General features: G+C 52.1%; 1 long non-coding RNA gene across 1 annotated transcript in view; it reads right to left on the bottom strand.

The window, feature by feature from the left end:
• The window catches only part of LOC108448455, a 168,656-nt gene that overhangs the window by 65,367 nt on the left and 76,233 nt on the right, over positions 1 to 27,056 (bottom strand). The window contains exon 4 of the long non-coding RNA XR_001864343.1: positions 4,336 to 4,444. This is a non-coding gene — a long non-coding RNA (uncharacterized LOC108448455). The remainder of the gene's footprint in view (positions 1 to 4,335; positions 4,445 to 27,056) is intronic.

Here is a 27,056-nt window from a genome sequence, read left to right as displayed (position 1 = left end):
CAAGAAAAAATTCACTTTCCTTTCTTTCCTTCCATTTTTTTCCAGAGAAATAGAAATCTTTCTCCCTGTTGCTGCTCTCCTTCTAATTCCTAATTGGACAAGGCAGGTTCTTTCCTATTTCCAACAGGGCTCTGCGAAATGATGAGATCCATTAAATTTCCAAGGGGAAAAAAAAAGCCTCTGAGCCTTCTCAGCCGACTTCCAAACCCTCCCAGGGAACACACGGGCTCCGGGCGGGGTAATTTCGTTTGGGGTAATTCACTTGTGCTAATTTCCTGGAAGTCTTGCAGGATAGATGATTCCATTTTTGGGTGGTTTTCCACATAAATTCGGGATTCGTTTCCCTCAGAACAATATTTAAGTGTAAAATATCTCCAGAGGGAGCAGAGGGTTTTTTTTTCAGTTTTGGATTGCGGGAACAACGTGGCCTAGTGGAAGGTGGAGTTGGAACAGATCAATTTTAACCAAATTCCAACCCAAACCATTCCATGATTCTGGGGATCCAATCCCTGGCTCGATCATTGCTGTGTTTTGGAGCTAACAGGGGGCTGTTATCCCAAAAAACCTCTCAAACCACTGCCCCAACTTCCCCCAAAATCTAGAGTGCTTGGAATTGGAATTCCGATCAATCTGCGCGACTCCATTCCCGTAAACTGCTCCGAACTGGAAAACGAGGGTTCTGTAAATCACCCATGAGTGGTGAGAAGGCTGAATATCGGAAGGGAGAACATCAGGAACTGGGGATGGGTTCATTAGGGATATTTGGGATATACGCTCCAAATAGGGAGCAAGAGCGTGAAAACTTCAGCCCTCAAAGCCAAATGAAACCCGTGCCTGGGGAAAGGAGATCCCATAATTCCAATCAGGGGAGATCCCATAATTCCAACTGGGGAGATCCCTAATTCCAGTCAGGGAGATCCCATAATTCCAACCGGGGACATCCCGTAATGCCAGTCAGGGGAGATCCCATAATTCCAATTGGGGAGATCCCATAATTCCAATTGGAGAGATCCCTAATTCCAATCAGGGGAGATCCCATAATTCCAGTTGGGGAGATCCCATAATTCCAGTCCTCACAGCTGGACCCAAAGAGCTCACCAGTCTCCCGGCAGAAGGAGCAGGGATTGGGATGGATCCTGGAGCCTCCTCTCCCAGCAGAACAGCTCCTCACACTTCCACAGCCCTCTGCTTTTCCACCCTGGATTCTCTTCCTCGCCATAACCCCGCTTCCAGGCCGGCACCAGGGAAATCTCTCCCCTTTGTTTTTTTCGGGGTGAGCCACTGCCCTACGAATCCCAGCCGGCCCCAAGCTCCGTTGGAATTTGGTTTCACCTCCAGGTGGAGCAGGGCTGCTGTGGAGGCCTCGGTCCTGCTGTCCCTCCCCGGATTCAGCCTCCACCGAATCCCACATCGGGAAAATCCCAACCCAACCCTGAATCCCAACCCAACCCTGAATCCCAAATGTCACCACTGGAGCCATCGTTTGTTGGGACACATGGACAGAGACCAAGAAGTCCTCAAGCCTTGGTGCCCACCACCATCCTGGGATGTTCTGCAAGGGACTGGATTTTGGGATATCCGAGGGATGCAGGTCTGGAGCATCTTTCCCACAGCAGCAGGAAGGTTTTGGGCTTTCCTGGAGAAAGCCTCTCACTCCAGGGGGGATTTTCGCGCTCCAAGAGGCAGAATTTGGAAGCTGCTCGCAAGCCAGGAAGGGAAAATTACAATGCAGGAGCAGGGAGGAGGGGAGGAAAACCTAGATCCAAAGCAACCCTCCTCACTTCCAGGAAGGCAACTGGGAGGACGCAGTGTGGAAAGGAACCTCCCAAAATAACGGGAATTTAATGCTAAGCAGAACAGCCGCCCGCAGACAGACTTAATCACCGCGAAGGGAGGGAAGGTCATTAAACAAACAGCACAATCCAAAGTGTTGATTTTGGGGCTAGATCCAGCTATCAGCTCCTCAGGAGAGCAAATAAACCTCGGGAATTGCACGGCCAAAAGATCCCTGGAGCGCTGAGACAAAGGGAAAACCCCAAAGCCGAGCCTTGGCTGACACACGAGGTCCGTAAGGGCTCTTGCACGGGGATGGGGGCAGGGCCGGGAAGGGAGTGGGGATTTCCACGGCACTTGATGGGCATTTTTCTTCCCTGATTCCGTATTTTTCTGCACCATAGTCCCAATTCCACCATGAAAAATGTTCATGTGGACTGTGGTTGGTGGAACAATCCCTGGCCAAGAGCTGCTCCTGGGCTGCTGCTTCCCTAAAATTGTGATTCCCGGTGGTTCGGCTGCTCCGGTGTTCCCATCAACCTTTCCCAACCCTGCAGTATAAACTGGGATATAACTTTTTATGTCCCTCCTCCTGTTTTCCTTCCATCCAGCTTTGTTTTCGGAACAGATGATCCAGGGATCAGGGCTCACTAAGGAGTTTCCCGTTCCTCTTGCCGGCACAAGGAAATCAGGGCAGAAAGAGCACAAAATGTTCAGCTTTTCCATAAATCCAATATCCTGGGAGGCTCTAATTGGCATGGTGGGATCCTCCCACTGAGCTTGATGGGAATTCTCTGCATGGAAGTTGTCCCTGAAACTTGTGGGACCATAAAATGGGAATTCACCTCGTGCTTTTGACCTTGAATCCCTCTCCAGCCTCCTGGATGAGGAGTTTCCCTGGTTTTACAGGAATAAAGCTGGATAAAACCTCTGGAATGACCTTTTCTGTCACACCTACGTTTTGCAAAGCGGGGGGGGGATTTTCCTGAACAAGCAAAGATCCCTTACAGGAATTTAGGAGCGGAAACGATACAGAATTGCTGTGGAGCCTCTGGAGGGAGGATTTTCATGGAGCAATCACTTGGAATAAATCATCCTCTTGGAATCACACCTCTGGACCACAGAGATGCCCAGATGCCAACTCACACACTCAGCAGAAGTAAAGAAATCAAAATCAGAGCTACAAACCCCGGGAAAAATCCCCCAAGAATCAACGGGGATGTGAATCTGCCTCTGGAGCCGCTTTTGGAAGGATTCCCTGGAGCTCCCCATGCCAGCAAAAGCTCTGCTGGGCTCTCCTGATTTCCCTGAGTCATCAGACGGTCAAGCAAACATCAGGAATTCCTGTCCAACTCCGGAGCAGATCCTGATAAAGCCATTTGCTCCACACAGGAATCAACCCCGGCCCAGACGAATTCCCGCTCCCCAAACAGTCCCGACGATTAGCGCTGATTAATGGGGCCGCCAGAGGCTCATTCATCACCAGTAACTCACAACATCTTTTTCCACACCAGTTCCAACTCCCGGGGAGCTGGAAAGGGAAATGGTTCATTTCCATGGCTTTTTGTGCCTGTTCCCAAACACATCCAGGTTTGGGGTTTTTTTAGGGTTGCCCACAAGACCTGCCCAGGTCCAAAACCTCTGCACAGCACAGGATCCTCCATAAACCTCCATCTCTCTCCTGTATTTTTTTAAATCATGGAATCGCTTAGATTGGAATAGCCCTTGAGACTGAGTCCAAGCCATCATTCCCTGAGCACTGCCAAGGCTGCCGCTGACCACGTCCCCAAGTGCCACATCCACACGGCCTTGAAATCCCTGCAGGGATGGCGATTCCACCACTGCCAGGGTTGGACAACCTTTTCCATGCAGAGGTTTTCCCTAAAATCCAACCCAAACCTCCCCTGGCACACCTTGAGGCCGTTGCAGGAGCACCCCTTACTTGGAGGCTGCTCAGTGATACTCAACTTTTAGAGTTATTTGGTTTCCCCTTCCCCCCATTCTCTTTTTCCTGCAGGAAAGAAGTGCCATAAAATCCTGGATTTGCAAACCAGGCAGCCTGGGATGCTGGATTGGGAATGATACAGCACAAGGAAAAATGAGGTCGGATTTTGGGCTGCAAACACATCCTTCCACCCTGAAAACACAGAGAGTGTTCCCCACACGGGACCCTGAGCTCTCTCCTGGAGTGTCCAGGAAAACCTGGAAACAACGTCACACATCCAACCTCAATGGCCAAGATTCCACCTGAGATATTCCCTGCTTCCCAAATGCAGGATTTGAGCGCTGACTTTCACAGGTTCCTACAGAGGAATTCTTTGGGAAGGTGTGGGATAATTCGGGCTCACCCTATAAGAGGCATCATATCCCAAGAACACGCAATCAACAGATCCAGAAACTGGGGAAGGATGGCTCACTCCTTATGGATGCAGGAATCAGGGAGCAGCCAGGGGGGCTGACAGCAACCAAGACCTCACAAGCAAAGTCCACAACATGGAAAATGTTCTCCACTGGGTCACTCGATTCACCAATCCAGGAAAAATTAAGGAGCTGTTTCCTTACCGTCCTCAGCGGGATCCACGCTCCGGTGGGAAGCGGCACTGCCTAGGATGGCCTCGGTGTTAATCCAGGCTCCTGCTCCAGTCCCAGCCCCTCGTCTGCCCCTGGACACCTTTGGGATGAATAAAAAACACTCATTAAGCCAATTTCTTCAGCAAACAGAAAGATCTGTGTTGCTGCTCCTCTGCTTTCCCACTTTTCTCTTTATCCAGGGATTTCAGCAATGGAACAGCAACAAGGCAAAGCACCCGAGGAATGTGAGGAGAAAGAGCTGCAAGGCAGAGCAAAAGTCCCTTGTGACAGTGGAACTGATCCCTGTACTCCAGGAACGGGGCTGGGAAGGGTTTCCCAGCAAGTTGCACATCTGGGATGATGCTGTGGATGGAATTAGGGCTCCTCAGAGCTCCCAAAATTCCAGTTCTTGCCCCAAACACTTCCCATCATTCCAGTTCCTAGCCAGGCCCTTGGGAGGAGTGGTTCCTCCAGACCCACGGAGATGACCTAAGTGATGGAGACCCAAATTGTCCCACTCCAACACCATCTTCCCTGTGCTAAATGGGGGCGTTTCTCGGAGATCCGGCAACACCGAACCTCAGGAAAGGCAGGAATTTCCACCAAGTCCTCCTCATCCTCCCTTCCTCTCCGAACCCAAGTGGTGGAGCAGCCAGAGCCCAGGTTGAGGCACAGGCTGGGTGTCCCCTGTCCCCAGGCTCCCCATGGAAGGTCTGTCCATGGCCAGGGGCAGAACCTTTCCCAGCTCCCAGTGCCCCCAGCCATGGATCAGCTTTCCATGGAGCCACGGGGAGCGGCCATCATTCCTCTGACAGCTCCGGGGCCGTTTGCAGCCTGCTGGACTCGCCTCCTGTCACTGCAGATAGGAAAAAATCTCCAGTCATCCAAAAGTGGATTCCAGCAGCCCCTACAGGTAATTCCTCAACCTCGAGACAGGCCTGGAGAGCGATCATTCCCTCTTTAATCCCCTAAAAACATCCATGGGAATGGCACGCAGGCTTCCCCCACACGTCTGCCCCTTGCCCTGGAGCCTCATCGCTCCCTGCTCGCAGTCGGACAGGCTGGAATCCCGGCTTTTCCGAGAGCTTAGTTCCAGGTCAACGAGCCCATGAAGAATAACTGGATGGAAGGAATGGCACATGCCATTCCCATGATGGGATGTGAACAGAAGGGCTTCTCCCGGCTGATGCTGTCCTTGGGCCACGTTGTTCCTGCACCACCTGGATGCTGCCGCATCCCGGGAATGCAGCAGCTCATCCCAGCACTGGGAGCCCCTGGAAAGGAGCCCAACTGGTGGCTCTTCCCTCCTTTTCCCACCAATCCACATTTAGGTGCCAACAACAACAATTGTGCAACCTGGGATAGTGGGAATTGTCCCTTCCCACGGCAGGGGGTGGGATGGGATGAGATTTAAGGTCCCTTCCAGCCCAAACCATTCCAGGATTCTCCAATAATTTCTTTATAATATTTACAAATACTCTAGGGTGTTATGTTTATATTTCCCATTAATTTGGTGTTAAGGTCAATTATGCAGCAGGTAGAGACTGCCATGGTAGGAAAATTAAAGCTAATTAATTACTCATTAATTAATCCCTGCTCCAGACAAGCTCATGGGCGGGAGATTTTTCAGGAGAAAGTTTTGGCAAACAAAATTTTGAAAGTGTTTTATTCTTCTCCCTTTCGAATGATCAATTCACATAAATAACGGGAAGGAAGCACCTCCTAAAAAATTGGATACAGCCGTGGGTTTAGGGATTACAGTGTTGAAAACAAGGATCACAGGATACAAGGAAAGGGAAACCGGGCACCATTCCCCTCAGGAATCTCCTTAACTCTGCAGATGAGTTGCTGGAACGAGTCCAAGTGCCCCTAGAAATGTCCCTTTTCCCATCAATATTCACACAGGAGGATCAAGGGTTAATGGATTAAGGTTTCTCCTCCCAAAGCCTTTTTGGTGCCCACCACCCACTGGGTCCCCAACTTTAATTGTGCAGGATATTTCTCCCGCTTTTCCTCCATCCCTTAAGGATTTTCCTCGTCGTTCCCATCAATATCATGCACGTTCCTCCCAGGACTGGATCCATCCTCTGGTAGGACTAAACCAACACAAAGAGCCCTGCCCAGTTTGTTTGCACCCAATCCCAAGGGAAAAAAAGTAGGTCCTACAAAAATGAGGGAGGAGAGAAAGCATGACTCCAGCAGCTTTCATGGCATTCAGCCTGGCTGGAAACACTGAAGTTGCCTGGAGCCTCCCAAAAAGCGCTGGTCACGGATTTCCCAGATGTTGAAAGACCTGTATTTGTGAGTAACCACCAGACTCCACCAGCTCCTCCTGACCAAATTCTCCACACTGACATCATTCCACGCTGGCATCATCCTGAGAGAAAAACCACAGCATTCCTGGAGCCCCAACAGAAACTCGACACATGGAATGCCTAATCCTAGAGTGGACTTCATCCCTGTTTCCCTATGAGTCATTTTCCATCCCACTGCCTGTCCAAAAATGGTTTTGTGTTGTTTCTTTATTAAAGGTTCTCTCAATGGCTTCATTGATGGCTGAAGAAAGGAGGGAATGAGGCAGGGATTGAGCATCCCAGGGATCTGCCACTGAGTCTGGCCTAATTAAACCCATCTGCTTAAACCCATCTGCTTGGGACCATCTGCCACCAGATCTGCTGCCGAAATTTGGGACAGTGTTGGAGTGGCAGGATGCAGAGCAGGCTTTGTGTTCTAAACCAAAGTTGTGTCACAAATAATAACAAAAAAAGAAGAGACATTCCTTAATTTTCCAGGAGTGACATGGGATGAAGGGATGGAGTTGTTTTGGTTGGTTGTCAAATCTCCAGTTTTTGGCACAAAAGGAAAGGCCCCGGGGCCTGTCTGGAAGAACCAATGGGAACTGGAAGAGAACCATGGACCAACCCAAAAAAATGAAACTGGCTGGTTGAAATCCATAATCCAAAGGAAAAGCTGGATCCAGGCCTTGCCTGTGCAAGAGTCTGTGCAGAGCTTGGCACCAGCCCTGTGGGTGCAAAGTGGAAGGAGGAGAAAGCACCCAATTATTTAATAAATGTAATTAATTGCGCTCTTGGATCAATGTTCATCATCTCAGCAACTCAAGCCATGAACCCAAGGACCTGGGGCAGATCCCGATGGCGGCCGTGCCATGGAAGATCCCATTGGCCTGGCACGCGGTGGGACTCGCTGCTCCCATGAACACCGATAATCAGGGATCTAAAATGACAACATCCTCAATTCCCCTGCTTCAGAGAGCGGCTCTGTCTTCCCCAGCCTCAGCCAAACACAAGGAATGGACTCCAGGCCGTGCATCTCCAGCCACGTCTCCATAAATCCGTGACAGGAGCAGGACAGCCAAGCCAGTTCCCGACCTCTCCGTGGCGCTGACAGGAGATTCCCAGAGCAAATGTTCCACGTTTGTCTTCGATTTGTTCTTCCACAAAAGGAGCAGAGGTCGAACCTGAGTTTCCCCAGGAGGGCGCATTTGTTGTCCAGATGTACCAAACGGGAAGGACTTTTCTGGGAGCAGAACGGACAAACAGATGCTCTGCAGGCCATTCCGACCTTCCCGCTGTCGGGAATGTGCCTTTTCCCTTGGGCTCGTGCATCAGGGATGGGGTTTGGGACCAGCAGAGCAGAGGTGTCTCATTCATACAGCACTTGGTTTGTATTGATGGAATCATGGAGTGGTTTGGGTTGGAAAAGATCTAAAAGATCCTCTTGTTCCAACTCCCATCCATGGGCAGGGACACCTTCCACTGTCCCAGGGTGATCCAAGCCCTGTCCAGCCTGGCCTTGGGCACTGCCAGGGATCCAGGGGCAGCCACAGCTTCTCTGGGCACCCTGTGCCAGGCTTCCCCCAGCTCACAGCCAGGAATTCCTTCCCAATATCCCATCTAAAACCTCCTCTCTTTCAGTTTACAAGCCCAAGGAATCTCATCCCAGAGCTTGAGCACCTTCACCAAGCCCTGTTCCCTGGGAGAAGGGTCCAAATCCCCCCACCTGTGAAGACAAGGAGAGGCAGAACCCTCTGAGCCTCCACCCTGCCCTCAGCCAGTGCTTTGGGGATGCTCCAGGTCCCACAGCAGGGAAGACACCCGTGGCAGCTCCATCCAGACCACACAACTCCCCCTGCGGCAAGCACTGGGCAAAATCTCAAACTGGGGGGGAAAAAACCCAACAGGGCCACGGCCTGGAGTCAAGGAGAGCCTGATCCAATGGCTCTGGAAGCTGCAACGAGTCCCAGTTGGTTCTGCCTTGTTTTCTTGGGCTAATTGCTTTCAGGCAGCCAAGAGCTGCACGTCCTGCACAGAGCCAAGCCTAAATCTGCTCCAATCCTGACTTATTCCAGAGCAAAAACCGTTCTTATCGTCACTCCAGCTGGGAATGTACAAGGTTCCACTGGGCTGAGGAGTGCAATCATCCTCAGAGCAAAGGCACTGCCCACCTGCCACCTCCTCTTGGTCCCACTAAGGGATCCAGCTTCTTAAACCTGAGGTTTTTTGGGGTTGAGCACCAGGTAAGAACAAAGATCTCCCTCCCAACGCTGAAATTATTGTGATGTGAAACTTATTACCCCAACGCAGGGCAAGTTAATTCCCCAGGACAGTCTGAGACACGCAAATATATCCATGATCTTTGCCATTTGCAGCACAGTGGAAAATTGCTAAGAAAAGTTCCCATTGTGTCGGGGATGCCACTCCAACCTCCTGGAATTTCTCTCTCCCTCCCTCCCCCTCGGCAGCTAAAAATGGCTCCAATCTCCCCAGAATGCTCGAGGTCAAACAGCGACTCTGGAGCTCAGCGAGGAAAGGGCTGAAGATGTTCAAGTGCACAGCTCATTGCTCCCTCCCGGGCTCGGGGAATGCAGTGTTCCTGATCCCTGCTCCAAGAGAGATGGATGCCCCAAGGGTGGAGATCCCTGAAGTGCAGAAGGCTGTAGGAATCCCCTCCAGACCCCAGATAACTCAGCATCAAGCTATGGGATAGGGGACATCCCTCATCCTTGACATCTCCAATCCTTCCCACCACCATGGAAGGTGGAAGAAGACCTTTCCCAATCCTCACGACTTTGAAGGCGCCTCCTTTGGACACTGTTCTCCCTCCTCCTCCCTCTGAGGGGAAAACACACACACACACACGTCCAGATCCATGTGTTGATCCCAACCCCAGGAACGGAAGCCCTGACACAAGAATGAAAAACTGGGACAGTATTTCCATGGCTGGAGGCCCAGAGTGGGACTCCTGGATCCATCTTTTGGCACGACAACAAGTGACCTGATTTCCTTACAAGCCACGAGAGCTCCCAGCAGTCTCCTCCTTAAACGGGTTCATGATTATCAGGATACCAAAGGAGAGATGGAAAACCCAACTCCAGGCTCCCTGCTTTGAGGGCCGTGAGTTTTCCCGAGATTTTCCTGCCTCAATTCCTCCTTCCCTCAGCTTTTAGGCTCCAGGAACGAAGTGGCAGCAGCAGGACGGGAGTCAGGCAAGAGAAGAGAGAAGTGCAGCTCTCCTTGGATGGGCACTCGTCTCTCCCACTTTTCCCAACCACATCCCTCCTCCCGCCAACTCCTTGTGCCTTGGAGCAGCCGCATCCCTGTTTTGCCTCCGCCTCTCATCCAGCTTTTCCTCAGGAGGAAAGTGCAGGATTCGAGTGTGACGCACACGAGATGCAAAATCCAACCTCAGATCCTGAGAGGCTGCTGGAAAAACGCCCATTCCAGGGCAAACGGGGGCAACGGGGAGATTTCAGCTGGAACCATTGGATTCAGGGTTTCCCAGAGACAGCCAAAGGGTTTAATTTCTGTGTATTCATTAATTATCTCATTATTTCCAGGACCATGTGCTCCCTATTCCGATAGCAAAGGGACATCTGAGGTTGGTTAAACTGTTTGTAATGGGGCCATCTCCAGCTTTTTGGAATTTCCTGGTTGGCACCTGCCCAAATCAACACATTTTCCACGTAAAACACGAGTCCGAGGAGCTGCACTAAACAATTCCCTCGCTCAGCAATTCCTGTGGCACTGGCTTTGGGGACTTGACAGATTTTAGGGAAAAAAGTCCCAAGACTGAAAAACAAGCCCAAACTGTGAAATCTCTTTGATCCCTGCAGATGTCTGATGAGTGCAGGCAGGAAAAATAGTTTGGAGATTGGGGACATTTCCAACGAAGAGGAATTGTTGGGTTTTCCCTTCAACTTGTGGCTGACAGAAGCCATGGAAGAAGCCCCAGGGAGCAGCAGCGTCCCTTCCTGGATGCTGATTTAGGAAGCAACAGTCTGAAACCTCTTATCACATCTGGAGTAGAAGGGATTGTTGGGATAATTCCCAGGAATCTGCTGAGATGTCAGCGTGGATCACACCCTCCTTCCAGCCCTGAGAGCAGCTAAAAGGCATGGAAAAAAGATCCTGGATCAGCCTGCCTCCATCCTTCCCAGCAAACACCTTCACCATCATTATCTACGTCACAGAATCCTGGGATAGGTCCGTTTGGACAGGACCACAATGGCTCATCTGGTCCAACCTCCCTGCCCGAGCCAGGTCATCCCGGAGCACTGGGTTGTGTCCAGATGGTTCTGGAATATCTCCAGAGATGGAGGCTCCACCACAAACCCAACAGCTGGGAGTGGTGGCACCATCACAAGCTGCAGCTTGTGACCACCTCTGTTGCTTCCTGATCCCTCTGGAAGAGTTGGACAGGGAGGTTTCCTGGCATTTCGGACTTCTCCGAGGTTCACGGGTGGCCCGGAATATGACACAACATTGAGTTGTTAGCAAAGGCCAGGGATTTGGGCTGGAGTTCCTGGCTGCAAGTGCTGGATGTGTCACTTCTCCTCGGAGCAGAGCTGGCAGATCGGCACCGCTGGGGAAAAGCTGGGGGGGAAGGGAAGGAAATCCAACCCTTCCCCAAGTCACCTGTTTTCCTCATGCCAGCGCTGCCAGTCTCCCACGGAAAACCCAGCCTGCAGATTGAGCTGGTGCTAAATGGATTCCTCCCCACTCCTCCCTTCATTCCCACACTCCTCGGCAACCCTGGAGCTGCCATTCCTGAAAATTTCACACCTAATTATTCATCATCCCTAACGAGCCCTCACCAAGCATCCACTGCTGGTCTGGAGCTGGTTTGAATCGGGCAGAGTTGTGCAATCTCTGGCACCAGCCCTGCTCAACCTCTCTTTGAATCCCAAAAAATGAGCCTGGAGGACCTTCTCTGGTCTGTCCACTCAGTCAGGGCAGAGGGAGAGAGGGATTTGTCTGGGATAATGTTCCAGGCTGAGGTTTGATCAACACGGTGGCCTCATTAACAGCACTGCCCACACAACTCCATCCTCCAGTGCTGGAATTCCTCGGGGCTGAGCAGGCACAGCACAAATCACGGACAGATTTGGTGGGAAGGAAAAGCTCAGCTCTGCTCCCACGTGCTCTGTTGGTGCAGTTTTCCACCCCAAAGGGCCAAAAAATTCTGCTGGGATGGAGCAACCAGAGATAATCAACACCTCCCTCATTCCCAGGGCGCTGGGCCCCCTTGGGATCCATCCAGTCTGCGGCAGCCACCTGGCAATCCATTCATCCCAAGTAAAATCAGCACCTGATGGAGGTATTGGAAATCTGTCCCAGATTCCCATTCAGGGCTTGGACACATCTTCCAGTTCATTTTCCAGCTCCTCTTTTACTGAGGAGCAGTTGTCTCCTTCCCAAATTTGGTGTACTTGTTTTTCCACTTTTCCCAGAATCCCAGAATTCCTTCTCAAAGTGTTTGCCCTGCAGGGTCCCTCGCAGAAAATATCTGGAAATGAAAATTCCCGTTCCAAATGCTGATTGTGGTTTGCAGCTCTGCCTGAAACAGGCAGGCAGCGACTTGGATCTTCTGGAAAGCCAGGTCTTGACTTCCAGTGAGCTTCACCTCCGTCTCCTCCGGGACCTCTGTCATTCCAAAGCCTTTTTAAAATGTCATCATTCCAGGAGAAGCCAGTCGGGGCTTGAGCCAGGAGCGGTGACGGAGACTGAGATCAAAGCTGTGCACTCCGGGCAGCCTGGAAAGCTGAGGGAAGCCAGAGCAGGAGGTGACATCAGCCCGGCTCCGAGGCGAGCACACGGATTCTCCCCGAGCCTCGGAGCCGCTGAAAAACCGGAGGGATCCGGGAAGCTGGGATGCTGAAGGGCTGAGTCACTGCTGGAGGCTCTCCTGGGAGGAAAGAGCAAGATTCCCTCCCAAGAAGGAGCTTTTTCCACTGCAAACCCTCGGAGCACAGCGAGGTGGCTGAAAGGTCACTGGGGCTTGGCACTGCTTTGGCAACTGGGAGCCAAACGGCTTTGGTGGGAACGGGGATGAAGCTGCCTCCTCCCGAGGGGCTCTCTCCCAACAGGCTTCACCCACAGCCTGTCTGGGTCACTCTGGAGCAACTTCCCCCGTCCCCTGGCTGCTCCAAGGCAGGAGGAGGTCAAACAGGCTTTGGCAAGGCTGGGAATCCTGGTGCCACCCAAGGAAAGGGGAGTTTTGTCTTTGGCTTCCACGAGGGAAGGATTTTCAACTCAGACCCCAATTTGTATTTTGAGAGGGATCACTGGTGAGGAGCGAAGTAAATCCGCAGGTATTCTAAGGGTTTAAGTGGATCCAGAGCTTTTAAATTTGCAGGGAACCCAAATCCCATCAGTGCTTTGCCCCCACTCAGATCTGTGGGATCCCTGATATGAGTCCATTCCTTCCACACAAAGTTATTCCCTGAATTCCCTTCCCTTGGATTTGGGAGAGGATCAGCAACATTAAAGGGCACACAGATAGGAGACCCTTCCTCTGGAAATGTGGCAATTGCTCCACGATGGGGCTGACCCTGCTCTGGTATCCGAGGGGAAATAAATCCCACCCGGGAGGCTGGAGCACCTCAGGAGTGCAGGGTGGGAGAGCAAACCCACAAAAGCCAGCCAAGACTGACCTCTTGAGAAAGGCTGGTGGAACCACAGCCAGAGGAAAAGCCAGGGAGCAGCCGAGGAAAGGTGGGAAGAAAAGCAGGATGAGGACGATGCCAACAAAACCCCCTCTGTGCAGCCATCCCTCACCACCTCCCCAACACTAATTACAGACAACAGCACCCTGACAACACCAAGGGTGATAATCACTTCCCCAGGTCCATCCAGCTCGGTTTTTCATCTCTGGAAGTGGCCACAGGCAGATTTGAAAGAAGGGTTTAAGAATACAATAAACACACTGTGATTTTTTTTCCCCTCCCCCAGCCTAAAAAAAAAATCATCAGCTGAGGGATTTCCTGAGCTGAAGGAGGAGTTGTCTTTGCATTAAACAGAGCTCGGGGGATTTTCCTCCTACAAACCTCTCCATTGTCCCTCAGTTCATAAGGAAAGAAGAGAAAGAAACATTACAACTTTTACTGATGACGAGGTGTCAGCTGAAAACGCAGGGCAAGAAATTAAATTTCTTCACCTGCACCTCAAGTCAGGCTGGAGAAAGCCCCAGTTCTTCCTCTGACAACAAAGTCCAGGTTCATTAACAAAAATCAGGCTGTAAAAATCTTTCCCCTGACTTAATGGGACGGCTCCAAGGTCCTTGGAAGGATTATTTCAACCCCACAGGCTCAATCAGTTGGTTCATTAAGCAGCAAAGCTTGGGGAAATCCACCAGGGATTCCTTCCTTCAGCGTTATTATTCCTGCTACAAAATGTCCCTCTTGATTTTTTCAAGCAGCTGTGAGCGAGTTTTGGCTTTTAAAGCAAATGAGAGAGGACCCATCAGCACCCAAACATCTGGGTGGAAGTGTTAAAGGGTCTTTTGGGGTGAACCCCAGCAGTGGGGAATAAATGGAATTTAAGTGGAATTTCATGGTGTTTAAATGCTCTTTAAATGGTATTCTAAAGGTATTTTAATGGTATTTTGAGGCATTTGCATGCCCCTCCTCCTCACACATCTGGAAGGGGCTCCAGCTGCACATTGCACCCCTCCACGATCCCACATTTTTAAGGAATTGGTTGTGGTTTTCCCATTGACACAACCTGGGTGAGCGCAGAGGCTCTGCCCTTCCGCACATCCCTCCCTGGATGGCATCCCAGGAATGCTGCTGGAGCTTTCTGCTCCGCTGGAGAAATCCCCAGCGTACTCAGCAGGGCAAGCCTGGGCAGAAGGCTGGGCCTAGAGGACCTGCCTAGGCCTAATTCCTGAATCAGGAATTTCTGCCTGGCACCTCCTGATCCCACAATGACATCACTGGGCACGAACCCCATTTTTTGCTGAAAAACGTGACCTGACTCTGGTTTCCACCCAAATCCTTTAAAACTCAGGGTGGCAGCCCTTGAGGACAACACGGCGTCCGTGGAAGAGAATGTATCCAAAAGGAGAGGTGGGAAGGGGATTTTGGAAAAACGGGGGAGAGCAGCACTAAATCAACACTGCAGCAGGGCAGGTGAAGAGGAGGAGAAGAGGCTCCTCATCACACAAACCTTCCAAATTCCTCATTTCCATGGCAAACACAAGCTCATCTCCACGCCTTGGCCGTGCGATCCACGAGTCCAGGGCATGGACGCAGCACTGGCCCGGCTAATTGCCATTTACCTCGTTAGCAGGGCGCAAAGGAGTGGCAGGAATTCCTGCCCCCTCGGGCTGCCACAGTCCCGAGGCCCCGCTCCTTGTTAATGAGGCCCCTCCTCGGGATCCTGAGGGGTCCCCAGTGAGGGGGAGGGTGTTTGTGGGATTTGAGCCCTTCCCTGATGAGTTTATGGCACAAGTGCTCCCTGCTGAGCTCGAGGTTTATGAGCTGGAGTTGATCCTGGAGAGCGGGGCTGGGGAGGGACTTGGGGCTGCAAACCTGGGCTGTCCCCACACAGCTCATCCCACTGGGGAGGCACCAAAACCCTACGGAGGGAGATTGGAGACAACACCCCCAGGGCTTTATTCTCTCCCCAAATCCCCAAATCTGGGTGACCTACAAACCGGTTTTGCTCCAGTTCTGCCCCATGACTCTGCCCGATGTCCCTTGGTGTCTCTTGAGGTGGCACCAAGCTCAATCCCACCTGCACTCGCCACCAACAACCAGCACCATACCCATTCCCAATTCCACACCCATTCCCAATTCCACACCCGTTCCCGATCCCACACCCGTTCCCAATCCCACACCCATTCCCGATCCCACACCTGTTCCCAATCCCACATCCCCACGTCTGGCTGTTTCAGAGCAGGAGTTGGGTTTCAGTGCTAATGGGAGAACAATTGCGGTGGGACTCCAGAAACGCCTCGCATTAAACACAAAAAGCACCAGAAAATTAAAGCTTGGACTGAATCACATCTCAAACTTTTGGGACTGGAAATTCCCACTGGGAATGCAGGACCAAGACAAGAGCTACTATTTGTTGACAACCTCTTGAAATCATCCTCTCCGAAATGTTGAGTGACTGGAAATCATTGCCCTCCAAATTTTCAGCTCGTTAAAAACACTTTATAAATTCATCTCGGATTGCTACAAATGGTTTGCTTTGCTTTCATCCGCTGGGTTCTTCCATATCCACTTCTGAGTGGGATTTAGGAGAATTTCCAAGGAAGAAGCAGTTCTAACCATTGTAAGAATTCCTCCCTTCAAACCCCCAAAACTTTAACCTCTAAAAAATGTGATCTGAATAAAAAGAAAAGACAAGGAACAAACGCAGCGTGTGCAATGAGCTCCCTGCGCATCCATGGCTTCTGCAAGGGAGGAAAAAAACATTTAACGTAAACCACGTTGGAGCAGCTCGGCTTTGCCATGGATTGTGATCCCTGAAAACCCTGGCTCCGAGACACAGCCCCCTTCCAACGCCCTCCCCTCTGCTCCCCTCAGCAGGGAGAGTTGTTTGTTTGGTTTTGTGAGTCCCAGCTTAATGCAAAGCAGGAGGCAGCAAGGAGCGGGGCTTGCCAGGGGCAGAGCATCCCTTTCCTGTCTTTCCCGTGCTTCCCGTGGCAGTTTTGGATGCTGCCAGTGTTTGGGTTGGGTTTGTAAATCATTCCTGACAGGCCCAGTTGGTGACTGTGACGCCAGCCCACGGAGGGAATTGTGGAAAACGGTCTCAGGCTCAGGCTTAGCTTGGCTGGGATGGCATTCCCCCCACAAGTGGTGCCTCATTCCCTATGGGTTTTCCCTCCTCTGTCCCCAAAGGACACATTTTACAGGGGGACGTGGTGTCAGCAAGCCCCAAAATCCTCACGGTACAGAAATAACCAACCCTAACCCAGCCCCCTTTCCCCCTCTCTTGCCACAATACCCATTCTGGTCCTCTGGAGGCTCCAGAGGCTGCTCCCGGCAGGAATTCCCAGCACATCCCTCATCCCTGCCCAGCGCCGTGGCTTTGCCAGAGGGGTTGTGCAACAGCTCAAGGACAACAAGTGGAAAAATCACTTCCAAGTGGGAGGTAAGGAGATGCAATCCTGTCTGTACAGGACAATAAATCACCTCTTTGAGTTTTCCAGCTTTAAAACATGAAGAGCAGAGGGCGGGGATGCGGCTGGCGAGGGAAGGACTGAGGGAAAGACCAGAAGGAAAAGATCCCAGCTGAGGAAAGAGGAGAGCAAACTCCGGAGGAGAGGAATAAAATCTGTTCCACAACCCTGTGCATCAGCACCACGGTCTAAGCAAGGAATCAGCTCCACAGGCAGTGTCACATTCCTGAAAAGTCTCAGTGAATGCACGTTTGGGACAACATCACAGGAAATCCAAGGAAAATGAGTTCGTCTTCCCATTTCCCAGGGCCAGCACAGCTCCCAAAGCTCCTCAGGGGCTTTTTAGCTATGATTGGTTTTATGGAATTCCAGACTGGTTTGGGTTGAAAAGGCCTTAAAGATCATCCACTTCCAACCCTGACACCTTCCACTATCCCAGGTTGCTCCAAGCCCCCTCCAGCCTGGCCTTGGACATTCCAGGGATGGGGCAGCCGCAGCTTCTCTGGGCACTCCCCACCCTCCCAGGGAAGAATTCCTTCCATTTTATTCCTTAGCTGGAGATAATTTGGAGTTTTCACAGCCCAAACGAGACAATCCAACAGCGCAGGAGAGCAGAAAAACCCAACCACATTTGGATGGAAATTCAGAGGGGTTTCAAGGAGGGAGAACTGAGGGAGTCCGGGCGGGTCTGTGCTGGTGCCAGGGAGCATCCATGGGATGGGGACATTGGGAATCACCTCTGCTGGTCAGTGCTGGGGGCTGTGGATCAAAGGACAGCTCCTGGTCCATCCCTAGGAAGGATCCCACCTTCCTGGAACAAGGGAATCCCAAGCTCAATGAACCCCACACCAAAACCTTCAGGTAGGAGAGAGGCACAAGCCACATTTTGGATATCCCATAACCAGGGGAATGCCAGGAGGAGTTCCCAGGAGTTGAATTGGTCCAGAGGGATTAGAAGTTGACCTAGGATTTGGGATCCCACCTCCCTTAACTTGCTAAGCGAGAGATGATTTTTTTTCTTTCTCTGGGACATCTCTGTCCTTAAAGTGGCAGCCTGAGAAAAGCAGCGGGAAGGCAATAAATAAATAAATGAATATGTTAGTTAATTTATTAATAAGAGACTGAAGTGCCTGGATAAAGTATCCAGGGCCTGGATACTCGAGGAGTGAAGGATTTAGAACAAGTAGCACTCGCCACACTTGATCTTTTTATCCCCCCTCATTTCCACTCCCTTCTAAAGGCTCCAAAGCAGCTGGCCCGGGACGTTTCCCATCCTTCATCTAAACTCAGAAGAGCAAAAGCATAAACATTCCAGAAATATCCATGGAGACCTTTTACTGATTGGCAAATGAGGCAAATCCCCCTCCATCCCTTTCCCCGTGTGTTCCTGAGTACATCCAGTGTTTACGGACCACAGCTCCACTAACCATGCTCCTCCCGGGATCACTGGGAATCACAATCCTGCCCTCAGACAAAACAACAACAATCTAAACTTCAGAGAATTAATAACAATGTCTAGCACTGATGAGCCCTTCCAGAACATCTCCCGAGCCTTATGCAAATTAATGATTCCCACAAGCAACGTGGATTCCGGATGATCCAAAAGGATCCAGGGCAATCCTGGAGGAGAAGGAATCCGTTTGCAAAGCAGTTGTCACCCTGCACTCCCAGCAGGGAGGAGATTCCGAGCTCTCTGTCTTCGTGGACGTGAAAAGGGAATTATCCGAAGTGCCAACCCTTCATGCCAGGAGGGAATTCTAGTCACTCCCAAAAGATGGGTTTAACAGCTAAAGCTGGATCCATAAATGATCCAAGATTATGGTGACCGTCCCCAGCCCAGCACGGATACAGGCAGTGCCTACAGACAGCCAGAGTGGGAGCACGGAATGGGAAAAGCACCTTGAACCACCTTTATGTGACCCCAGAGGTTGGGAAACCAGGATTGGGAAAGGTTTCCAAGTGGGAACACACCCCAGTGTTTACAGGGAGATGGGAATGCTGCCGGATCCTCGGGAAGGTGTCCCTGCTCATCAAAGGGGGTTGGATGAGGTGACCTTTGAAGGTCCCTTCCCACCCAAACCATTCCAGGATTCCTGCCTGCTCAGAGGGATTCTGAGAAGGGCTCCCACAGTGGAAGGATCAATGTTATCCCATCCAGGATAATTTCCACAAGGAGGTAAATCCACCTGCATCTCCTCACTCATCTCCACGCACTCCAAAAGCCCAAATTTTGGGTAAAGTCATTGTGGGTATTCACCACCTCCAAATCCTGCTTTCCCCCCCAAAATCCCAATTCAGCAAAGCCACGATGAGCATTAAAGCCCTGGAGGAGATCCCTGAGGGGGTTCAGACTCCACACCTGCAGGTATCCCAGAGAAAACTCTGCTCTTCCCAGATTCCCTCCACCATCCCAGGGAGTCCCAACCCCACCGGGAGCTGCTCTTTGCTACACTGGAACCTCCTCCGCCAGGTTTGAGTCGATCCTGCCGCTGTCCTGGCTCCAAGCCAAGGATCACAAGGGTGATTATTTCATCTTCAGAGCCTGGTGGTATCCAGAAGCTCCAGAGTGGCGATTCCACTTGGAAAGCAGTGACTGCCCTGCTCTGGAATGCTGCAGGAGCCTCAGCAGAGCCTTCCCAGAGCTCTGCAATCCCAGCCTCCAGCTATAAAATCCCTGCTGTAGGCAAAAACCAGGACATGGAGAAGGAGATCCAAGGAATTTCTCCATCTATGACCATCACAGCTCCATAAAGCTGTTTAAAAGAGGGAACTGAGCTTGTTTTCCTTGTGGAAATCCTGTGTTTATTTTTAGTTCTGCCTCGGAGTATAAATAACTCCGGAATGAAGTGCACGGTGCTTAATTCCCTTCATTGTGCCCTTAATTGCTTCCTTGTTTGCTTTCCACTTTCCACTCTGCTCCAGCCTCATATTCCAGCGCCAGCTCCTCCCTTCCACGTTTGTTTATTGTGTCTGCATTTCCAGAAACTGAAAGGTCAGGAGAAAATATGAATTTTTTATGGAATTTCCTAATGCCACCAAGGCTTCACCCTCCCCGCCTGCCCTTGGCATGGATTCCCTCCCATCCAGATGCCACCAGCCTCAATCCCAGAGCCATTCCAGCTTTCCTCAAACACCTTCCCTGTTTTCTTTCCTGTTGGTGTTGGAGCCCTGAGCTTGCACCCTTCAGGAGAACATTCCCCATTCCTTCGGATGCTGCCAAAGGAACTGGTGCTGTGCTCATCCCACTTTTGTGAGGCCACCCTTGGATAAGGAAGGAGCTGTCAGCTCTTCCAGCACCATCTCGTGATGCTTCCCAGCAGGAACGGTGGGATTTGCTCCATGGATGTCCCCATGGAGCACAGCAACACCTTTGGGAGACTCCCAGGGCAGGAGTGCTTGGCCAGGGTGATGCTGGACTGGGAGCAGGGATGTGCTCCATGAGGTTTGGAATTCTGGAGCTGTCACACTAAAGCTGCTTCCCAATCCCCAGCAGGGCACAATCCACATCCTGGAATGATCCACATCCTCATTCCAGCTCTTCCCAGCATCCTCCCTTGAACACGTGGAGAACTTTGCTTCCAAAAGAAGCAGGAGGAAGGTCCAGTCCAACACACCCCTGAACCCTGAGCCTCCACAGGCAGCTCCAGCCCTGTGGGAAGGGTTTTTCCATGTGTTCCATGGGCCAAGCACTGTGCTTGCTCCACAGCAGGGACATGGGTGGGAAGCTGGAGGCGGGAGCATTTCTCCAAGGCGAATCTGTGGGGGAAAGAGCTTGGAGTTCCTCACTGGGAGTGCAGGGAAACACCCACTCTTCCCAAGAGAACATTCGAGCAGGATGAGGCTTGTGCACGGAGCAGGGATGAACCAATTGTCCAGCCTGGAGATTCCAGGGAGACCTCGGAGCCTCTTCCAGTGCCCCTCTCCAAGGGAGCTGGAGAGGGTGACAAGAACATGGAGTGTCAGGACAAGGGGGAGTGGCTCCCCACTGCCAGAGGGCAGGGGGAGATGGGATACTGGGAGGGAAGAGAAGAAGAAGCTGTGGCTGCCCCATCCCTGGAAGTGTCCAAGGCCAGGTTGGAGCAACCTGGGATAGTGGAAAGTGTCCCTGCCCACGGATAGAACGGGATGGGCTTTAAGGTCCCTTCCAATCCAAACCATTCCATGATTACTGCCCTCAGTCCTGTTGCAGGGGTGGATCAAGCCATGTCTCCCAGGTGGATCATGTCCAAGGTTTTCCTGCCCTGCCAGCCCCCAACCAGCACTGGGGTTTATTTATTTTAATTTTGAAAGCTCTCCCCAGCCTTTAAAGCTGCTCAGAGTTTCCAATAAACCTCTGCCCGTTGGGATTCCCACCCTTGGTCTGGTTCTTCCTTGTGCTCCTCAAAAAAAATAGGGCTTGAGTTTTTGGGAGGCTTAAAATTCCTCCCTCAACCTCAGAAGGGGTAAGGAGAAAAATATGCAGGGATGTGAAACAAATTCCTGCCTAATTCCTCGGGAGACCCAATCAATGGGAGACTTCTCCTCCGTGTTTATTTTTTTCCCAGCAGAAGTCCCAGTCTGTCCTCTCCCTCCTCCAGACATCCACACCCAGGAGCAGTGACATCAGAGGATATTTTAGGAAGGCAGCTTTGTCCCCAGCCCCGGGCTGCTGTGGTTCCCTTTCCCTCACACAACCCCGCAGTTCTGCTGCCCAGCAGAGGCACCGGCAGCTCCTGGATGCCAACCCCGGAGGTGAAATGGGAATTTGAAAAAGCAGGAATTGTCTTTCCCAGCCGTTTCCCTCCGAAGGAATAACGCGCCTGGCTTGTGCTGCTGCTGACACAAGGGTGACTCACGGGCCCAACAATGTGGGGCTGTTTGGAGGGTCAGGGCAGGAATCTGGAACTGGCCCCGTGTCCCTTGGCAGGGGCTGAGCTCAGCTCAAAAACGCACTTTTATCCCTGTAACACATCCGGAATGCAGCCCTACCTACGGCTCCCATTCCCAGACTCCTTTCCAAGGCTATTCCCTGCGTCCATGGGCCCCTCGCTCCAGGCTTTGCTGGAAAATGCCCTTTGCAAACCCCACCTGTGCCCACCTTTCGTGTCTTGGAGGTGGATTCCACCCTAAGTCTGTCCCTGCCTATTCTCATTTCACCCAGGTTTGCTCCAGCCCCAAAATCTGTGGATGGTCACGGATTCACTGCAAAGCCTGGAGCAGGCAGGAGTTTCCAACCCCCTCAACCCCCATCTGACACCATCCCTTAGAACAGCTCTGGGAGCACATTCCAAGATATCTTCCCACCTCCACCTGGAGCTGAACGGAGCTGCTCTCCCGAAAGATTTTCAAGGAGACCTCCCACAAAACCAACCAACAGCGAGTGGTGCTCCTGCCATGAGTGATCCCAAAGGGTTGATCCTGTGGGGAGAGGGATCCCAAAGGGCTGATCCCAAAGGGCTGATCCCAAAGGGCTGATCCCAAAGGGCTGATCCTGCAGGGAGAGGGAGGATGAGGAGGAGCAGCTGCCCTGCCAGGTGTCCCACACCACCCTGCCAGAGCAATGTGCTCCAGATCCCTCATCCTCCTGCTCCTCCAGCCTGGATTCCATCCACGCTGCCCACTCCTCGGCACAGACCTCCCACATTCACACATGGCTTTCCCAGCCCTCCAGCTCCTCTTCCTGCCCCAAATCCCACATCCCAGCTGTCCTGGAGCCCCGGGCGTGCTCCCTGCATGTCACCCTGACATTGGAAGTCTCAGCTCCTCCTCAGAAACCTCAGCCTTGGCTTGTGGCACCCCCCAGACAGGGAACAGCTGGGAAACGCTTCAGCCCAGACAACGAGCCTTTTCCTGGGATTTTAAAAGGTCAGGAACAAAATCCATCTTATTGCACAGCGCACGGAATTTCACCATGCTGCAAGGCCAGCCCTTCCCACCACTGGCATTTCCACGGCTCCGGAGTGGGATGCTGCTCCTGGGGGATGCTCCAGACCTCCTGGAGGATGTTCACCTGAGGATCACAGCCCCAAGTTCATCTCTGTTCATCTCCGAGTGTGGAAGCTTTTCCCTTTCCCAGTTTGGCTCCATTCCCTGCTGGCTGCGTGCTGGTAGCTGGCAGCTCCTGCATCCCAGCAGATCCATAAATAATTCAACAGCTTACTAAAAACAGGGATCCATCATCTTTATGGTTCTGAAACATGCACAGAACCGGGGCAGAGACCTGGAGCACCAGGAATGAGGCAGGAGAAGTCAGGGAATATCACCAGGGAAAGCATTGGAGACTCCAGCTACACCAGGGCTGAGGGAAAGGGAAAAACCCTCAGACTCTGAGTTAATTCTTCAACAAAAGAAAAAACCCACAACTTCCCTAATTCCAGACAGGGCCCTGAGCAGCTCTGTGAGGAATTCCAGCTCCAGTCAAAGCTGTTTTCCACACTTCCAGTAGCATATCCTCCAAAATTCACAGGGAGAGGAGCACGCTCGTCCTTGGCTGTCTGGGCCTCTCCATCCCCAGCTCTGGGAGCAGACAACGCCACAGAGACAAATTCCATCCTCCCTGCAGCTACTGCTGCTCTGCTGATGTGCGAGCCCAGCCCTCACCGAGGCTCCGTGGGAAGTTTGGGAGCCCTCTTCCCACATTTCTGTTATTTCAGTAACTCCATCCGCACCCGGCACTGGAATTCCACCTCCTGCGCTCTGCAGATATCGATGGCAAATTAAAAGATCATTTTCTTCTGCAGAGATCTCCAAATCCTTCTGGCAGGGAGGAGGGCTGACAACGGCCTGGGCTCCGGCCCACGCTGCCGAGTGCTCCTTTCCTTGAACTTTTCCTTTCCTTGGCTCTTGTGCTCAATGGAGTGAAAAAGGACTTTTTTTTTTTTTTTTCAAATGCCTGTGCACAAAAATTTATCAAAAATCAGGGTCCTGCACTTGCAGGAGGAGCACACTGGTATTCCAGACCCAGCTCCGGGGATCTGGGGCATTCCAGACCCTGTTCCAGGGGTCTGGGGCATTCCAGGGAAGAGGAAAAGGAGGAAAATCACTGGGGATCATTGGCCCTCATCCCTGGCAAGCCCCATCTCATCCCTGCCTGCTCCCAAGGGATTGGATTCCTTCTCCACAACAATTTTCCACAACCATTCCAACACAAATTATGGCATCACTGCTGCTTTGCAGAGCACCCAACAGGGGGGATTTGCATCCATCAAGACATGCAGGGATACCCAGGGATGCCCAGGGACATCCAGGAATACTCAGGAATACCCAGGGATATCCAGGGATACTCAGGGATACTCAGGGATATCCAGGAATACTCAGGGATACTCAGGGATACCCAGGGATACTCAGGGACATCCAGGGATACTCAGGGATACTCAGGGATACCCAGGGATACTCAGGGACATCCAGGGATACTCAGGGATACTCAGGGATACCCAGGGATACTCAGGGACATCCAGGGATACTCAGGGATACCCCGGGATATCCAGGGACATCCAGGGATACTCAGGGACATCCAGGGATACTCAGGGATATCCAGGGACATCCAGGGATACTCAGGGATACCCAGGGATGACAGCAACAGAGAAAAGGGAAAAATACCGCTCATGGGTGCTTTACTCCTAGAGACGGTCACTTCCCAAAATATCCCTGAAGGAATGAACCTCCAATGGTTCTCCTTGGCAGCAGCAGATGTGGAGAGCCAGTGCCAGGCTCATCCCAAGGGAATGGGGACCACAAGGTAAAGCAGGGAGAATCCCGGCCTGGGTGAGTGATTTGAGGACGGGGATGGAGAAGCCATCTCCTCACCGCTCCACACTGCCCGCACCAAGCACAGCCCGCCAGGGCTTCCCTGAAAACCACGAGGAGGTGACAATGAAAGGTGACACTCCAATCAAAACCTCAAGAGCACTTCCAAGGACCTGCCACGCTTCCAGGGAGATGGGAAGGGAGGAATTCCAGGCTGGGAGGGCGGGGGAGACGAAGGAACAGGAATTAAGTGTCGCCACACACGGGAGAGCAGCAATTTCCTCCTTCCCACCTCGCCTCAGCTCCAGCTGCAGCTCCCACGCTGGGATATGGACACAATTCCCACTCACCTGCTCAAGGAAAACACGGAGCCGAGGCTGCTCCGCTAAAATCCAGGGAACTAAAACCAAATAAACTAAAATGGGAGGCGCTGCCTGATACTGCCTGGAATACAAACGACTTGCCAGAGACCAGCAAGAGATCTGGATTTCCTAAAAACACTCCCAGCCATCCCAGGAAGGGTAATTCCCATTTGTCAACTTGAGTTTTTCCTGGCAGCACCTTCCAATCTCTTGGCACCGCTTCCCAGCTCCAGCAGACAGCTGTGGATGTTTGGGAACGGAGCTGCTGCACGCGAGTCAGGTGTGGGAGCTGATCAAAGCCCCGACAAACGTCACGGCCGTGCTTGGATGACAAATCAGGATTTAATGAATTCTTTTCAATGATCCCTTTGCCCAGAAGATATCAGTGATTTGGGAACAGATTTCTCTGTTGCATTTCGGGAGAAAATCCAAGTTTTCCCTCGGGCTAATCCCACTTTTTTTCAGTTCCAGTCCCCTACTTGTGCCATCACCACCATGCTGCTCTGGGAATTAAAGGGATCCTGACGAACCTGACGGAAGCGGCAGCAGCAAGCTGGAATTTCGTTAAAAACACCTCTTTTCCCTGAGCATTCCCACAAATGTTTCCCATTAACCTCAGGACAAGGTGTTACCTCCAGAGCAAAGCTGGCCTTGTCTCAGCTCCCTGGGAGAACTTCCCACTCCTCTGGCTGCTCCACCGACCCCGCCCACGGCCGGATGCTGGGATGAGGAGGAAAAGCCTGGATCAGGTGTCCAGATGTGAGTCCAGCCCTGGCAGAGCCCAGCAGCAGCTGGTTCAGAGGATCAGCGGCCTGGAGCTCTGCGAGCATGGCTCAGCCCAGCTGTGCTCCCAAATCCATGAGGATATCGGGCTCCGAGCTTCCCTCCCAGCAGCGCTTTGGGTACAAACTTTGGGATCCACATCAGGTGCGGATCATGGAATAATCTGGGTTGGAAAGGAAACTTCCAGGCCCTGAAATAAGCAGGGACGTCTTCACTCAGAGCCTCGTCCAACTGTTTCCAGGGATGAGCATTCCAGGGATGTCTGGAGGTGCTACGTGGACTGGCTGGGACGCAGCGCTCCGGCACATCCTGCCCCCAACACCACCCAGGATTAGGGACACGGGGTGGGACAACCCTTGCTCCTCATGGATTTCTCTTCCCACCTCCTCTTCCCAAGCCAGCCGTGGCGGGGGGGGAGGGAGCTGTGCAAATCCCATGGCCCCAGGGAAGCCTCTGGATTCCCTGGCAGCAGCCAAGGCCTCTGGACAAGCTGCTCCGCACGCAAAGCTGCCGGGACAGCCCCGGCTGACCGTCAGCAGGATTCCCCGCCTCGTAATTTAAGGCAAAAATCCCGGGAGAACTCAGAACAAGCGGCCAGTTGGTAACACCCAGGAACTCGGGGGCTCCAAGAGCTCTCAGATATTCCAGGAGTACAAAAGAGTTCCTGAACTATGGATAAAAACCCAGAAGGGACAACCAGGGGGTTTGGGAGAGCAGTGGTGGGGAGCTGCTGGTTTCCCATCTCCCCGTTTTTCCTCCAGGAATGGAAGGAGGATCCTCTCCACTGGATCTGGAAGGAGGATCCGCTCATCCTCCTGCTCCAAGGATGCTTTGGAATGAGTGCCCTGAGGCAGAGCTGTCACCACCAGCTGTGGTGCCACACCGGTGACACGGTCCCAGTTTGTGGCACAGACTCATCGGCTCAGGGGCTATTCCAACAGGAGGCGCCTTAAATTTTCCAGGGGTTTTTTTCCAGTCAGGACCACGTTTGGATCTGTGCCATGGAAATGTCGTCTCGTTGGAAAAACGAGCTCAAAAATTAATCCTGAGTCCAGGTCTGGGGTCCTGAGCACAAGAAGGACAAGGAGCTGTTGGAGCAGGTCCAGGGGAGAGCAGAGAGATGCTCAGCCTGGAGAAGGGAAAGCTCCAGGGAGACCTTGGAGCCCCTTCCAGTGCTTAAAGAGGAATTGGAAAATAGAGGGAAAGTGACTTGTTGCACAGGCAGGTACTGACAGATGAGGGAGAATGGCTTCCAACTGACATAAAGCAGGATTATTTGGGATTCTGGGATGAGACTCGGAACATGTCATCACACAGCCCTTCGGAGAGGGCAGGGGGCCACAGGGCATTTTTCCAAGTGGTTCTGCTGCTGGGATGGGAAGCAATCAGGAATCCCCTCAGATTTGCCGCACT

The sequence above is a fragment of the Corvus brachyrhynchos genome, unplaced genomic scaffold, assembly GCF_000691975.1.
Source record: "Corvus brachyrhynchos isolate BGI_N302 unplaced genomic scaffold, ASM69197v1 scaffold365, whole genome shotgun sequence".
Lineage (NCBI taxonomy): Eukaryota > Metazoa > Chordata > Aves > Passeriformes > Corvidae > Corvus > Corvus brachyrhynchos.
The sequence above is the reverse complement of the archived record's forward strand: the minus strand, read 5'-3'. Positions and strand labels throughout refer to the sequence as shown.